Genomic DNA, 4,534 nt, shown 5'->3' on the forward strand with positions numbered 1-4,534 from the left:
TGTGCTACAAACTGACACCTGCACATGGAGAAGGGTGTGTTTGGCCCATTTGGAGGTACAACAGCTCAACACTCCGTTCCATGGCCGAATCACTGACAGCTGAACGATTCACAATGACTGCTTCACATTTCAGCCGTTCAGATGCAAACTTTGCTGATAAACAGTCATTTATTTGAAGATAAGCAGCTCTGTTAAGGACAAATAAACTGGACCGTTGTAACTTCAAAATCACAAATCAACCACATCTTATCCAAAGACAAAATTAAATTTGTCAGATAAACAAACCTTACTTGAAAAGATTCAACAGCTGATTCGAAGTAACAGCAAATGTTTAGAAAACTGAGATCAGATGATCTCTGGAAATTATGAATAGCACACAAATGTAACATTTATCCTTTTATTGTACACACACCTTATACATAGAAATCACAGTGATCATTAAAACAAATGGACCGCCAAAACATTTACCCAGAGATTGGGTCCGAGCTGGTATAATCAGACGCGTCCAAGAGCTCAAAGGTGCATTACAGCAGCAAACTGTGCGCTTCACTGAGTCCAGAAAAAGACCAGAGGTTAATGAGGGTCCAGCAGTTACTCCCCTCATCGAAGGACACTCCCCTGCTTCTCCTGCCACCTCCTCATGACATCCAGCAACTCTGAACCAGAAATACCCTACAGACAGAAAGCAGACACTCAAAAACAGCTCACGATTCACCAACAAGTTCTTAATTAGCAATATCTACTTTATTTTACTAACAGAAGTAGGCCTAAGCCATTTCCTGGCATGGGTCTAGGTAAACAACTAGAAGTCTTTAAAACTACCCATACAAAAATTGACCATGTTTTTATTCCATTAAAAGAGTAGGCTAACCTTTCTGTACAAATACAGTGGATAAACTATAGACTACTGTAGCAAAACCATTGGTGATTTATGGTTACTAGGTTTAACAACAACACCCATGTTTTTTGGTTGTACTAAAACCATAGTTAATTTTTGTAAGGGTACTTGGGACAACAAATGTATGTATTGTCATAATTATAAACCCACTGGTTTGATGTGCAAAGATAATGAGATACCAACAACAACAAGATACAAAATGAAAAACATGCTACAAGTCACTTAAGCTCTTATAAACTTAAAAAAAGATAATAACTTACCACATTCAAAGATGACTTCTCTGTGCTCACATGCTGCACAGCGTTTGTCTTGTCACTAATCTCTGCCAGGTGTCGGGGTATTAATCACATTGTCAACCAATAGGATTACTGCTTGTTAGTTAGTCCTACCCACTGCTTAAAGAAAAGAACTCTGCAATTAAGCAAAATAAACTTATTAAAAATCATCATTTTTAATCATGAATGTATTCAAAATGAGCAAACAACATTATAATGTACTGTTGAGAAAAATGTATGCGATCAACTTAAAGCTGGTGAAAAATACCATCCACTTGTTAAGTCTGACATCATGCGTCTACTTCCCGGGTCCAAATGCTCTATCACAAAAGGTACAAATATACACTCCCAATGTGATATAATATTACCAACAATTATAACCCTAACCTTTAACTCCACACCAAAATCGCAGATAGCCAGACAATGAAAATATAAATAAAGAAGTAAATCTAAAAATTTGTGTTTGGGATGCTGTGAGCACAGAGACTGTAGTGTACACCATATATTTGAAAACATTTAGCTTAAATGTTTCATATGAATAAACAGTGCTCATAAACAGCTGCTGAGGTAGTATTCTCAAGTGAAGCGAGTTGAGGCTTGGACCCAGAAACGGCATTTCTTACATCACTGCTTAAAAAGTGGTCTCATGTATCATCAGCCTAAAAGAACAACTTTCCACTGTAAAGTAGCATTTTATCAACATTTCAGCAATAAAATCAAACACATTTTGGCCCCCCCAAAAACACAAAAAAAGTGCCAATTTGTGACCCTGGACCACAAAGCCAATCATCAGGGTCTATTTTTTAGAATTTATATTTATACATAATTTGAAATCTGAATAAATAAGCCTTCCATTAATATATGGTTAGGATAGGACAATAATTGGCCGAGATACAACTATTTGAAAATCTGAAATCTGAGGATGCAAAAAATCTAAATAGTGAGAAAATCACCTATAAATTTGTCCAAATGTTCTTAGCAATGCATATTACTAATCATAAATTAGGTTTTGATACATTTAGAGAAATTTACAAAATATCTTCATGGAACATCTTAATATCCGAATAAAAGAAAAATCGATCATTTTGACTCATACAGTGTATTTTTGGCTATTGCTACAAATATACCCGTGTAATAATTTAGACACTCACTGCCCAAGCTCTATCTGTCAACATGTTGCTGTGGTGTATGTGAGTGTCTGCATTTACAAAACGCGATGTAATACCCTGTTTTTGCAAACACTGCTAATGCTAATATGAGTGAACTCCATTACATTTTTTCTGAGGTCTCTATCTCCACTTGGGTGTGACGTCATTCCTAACTCAGACCGATATCGGGTAAATCGATCGCAGCATGATCAAACCAAAGACAAACCTGCTCTGGTATCCGTGTAGCGTAAATTACCTTGGTGACGAAACCCGGTCAAAACCAGCCCACCTTCTTGAGCCTGAAAACGCATAGTTTGCACAAACAAAACGCGAACTTATTTGTTAAAAACCGAAACCACACCAGCATCGTGAGGCGTACTGGGTGTTTCGCTTAATCGCACATAGTTCCTAGCAGTAATCCTATTGGTTGACAACGTGATTAACAACCGCACACCTGTTAGAGATCAGCGTAACACACAAGAAGCTGCACGAACACGTGCGCAAAGAGAAGTTTTCTTTGAATGTGGTAAGTCAATCTTTTTTGTCGATAAAACATTTTATGTATAAGTAACTTTTAGCATGTCCTTAATTTTGTATCTCATTATTGTCACTTAAAATTGCTTAATTTCAGCGTGTGTACATTTTAATTGTGATTTATTTGTACTTTAAGCTACATTTTACTGCATTTTGTATTATTATTATTATTAATTGCGAATCATTTCACCACACATCAATCTGTTTAACATTCATCTTATATGTCTGTCTGAGACTTGTGGTTTCTTACAGAAAGAACTTGTTGGTGAATTGTGAGCTGATTTTGAGTTTCTGCTTTCTGTCTGTAGGGTGTTTCTGGTTCAGAGCTGCTGGATTTCATGAGGAGGTGACAGGGAAGCAACTGCTGGATCCTCGTTGACCTTTGACTCTTTTCTGGACTCAGTAAAGCTCACAGTTTGCTGCTGTAATGCACCTTTGAGCTCTTGGACCCGTCTGATTATACCAGCTCGGACCCAATCTCTGGGTAAATGTTTTGACGGGCCGTTTGTTTTAAACAAATGCCTTGCATTAGAGAAAGATCACTGTGATTTGTGTGTAAAGTGTTTGCATAATAAAAGGTTAAATGTGATATTTGTGTGCAGTTCATGATTTTCAGAGATCCTCTGATCTCAGTTCTCCAATTACTTACTATTACTTCTAATCAGCTGTTGAGTCTTTTAAAGTAAGGTTTGTGTGCATCTGACAAATTTAGATTTGTCTTTGGATAAGCTGTGGTTGATTTTTAGTTTGTAGTTTTATCAGCAAAGCGTGCATCTGAATGGCAGTAATGTGACGCAGTAATATTGTGACTTAATTTGTGAGTGATTCGGCCATGAGTTTTGAGCCATTGTTCATCTCTGTGTGAGCAAATGTCTGATATACCTTCAAATGGGCCAAACACACCCTTCTCCATGTGCAGGTGTCAGTCTGTAGAGGGATGGGACTGGAGCCTGATGAATCCTGAATCCGATCCTGGTGGAGCATTTTGCAGGTAAAATAAGCTGCTGTGTGGGTGGAGCCTAAAGAGGATGGGCTGTTACTAATTAATAATAATTAAAAAAAAAAAAAAAAAAGAATTTTGTACTTAGCCTGTGTCTGGAATTTTTATAAGTCGAAACTTAAAAATTGGACTTGTGCTGTATAACCGCTGCTCGATGTTGTCTGGGAAGCCCCAGGGGGAGCGTCTGGATCTTTACTCCCCCTTCGTCTGTAACCTTCTGTCGTGTCAGGTCGTGCTCTGATCCGCTTTGCAGCTTGTCACAGCGCACTACCGGACGACCGCCACGCAACCGTGCTTCGGTAACCAGTCTGGGGCTTGAACCCCGGTACCTCCCGTGCAGGGAGTATGCGCCCAGTCCACTGAGCCACTGGCACTTCCACACTTACTCTTGTGTTTTTGGTAATTTTGACTTTGTTTTTTTGTCTAAAGACTAGCGAAATTAAACATTTTGCCATCCAAACAGGGGATTCGAACCTATGCCTTCCAGGTCATGGACTGACTCTCTGACCACTGAGCCACTGGCACTTCCACACTTACTCTTGTGTTTTTGGTAATTTTGACTTTTTTTTTCTCTCTAAAGACTAGTGAAATTAAACACTTTTCCATCCCAATAGGGGATTTGAACCTGGGACTCCCAGATCATGGACTGACTCTCTGACCACTGGGCCACAGGCTCTTT

At 38.6% G+C, this 4,534-nt stretch overlaps 1 long non-coding RNA gene across 1 annotated transcript; it reads left to right on the forward strand.

Moving 5' to 3' along the window:
- The first annotated feature begins 2,375 nt into the window (after nt 1–2,375).
- LOC141333071 (uncharacterized) lies at nt 2,376–3,444 on the forward strand. The gene is made up of 2 exons (XR_012355371.1): nt 2,376–2,847; nt 3,164–3,444. It is a non-coding gene; the product is annotated as an uncharacterized lncRNA (long non-coding RNA).
- The last annotated feature ends 1,090 nt before the right edge of the window (nt 3,445–4,534 follow it).

Source organism: Garra rufa, chromosome 4, assembly GCF_049309525.1.
Source record: "Garra rufa chromosome 4, GarRuf1.0, whole genome shotgun sequence".
NCBI lineage: Eukaryota > Metazoa > Chordata > Actinopteri > Cypriniformes > Cyprinidae > Garra > Garra rufa.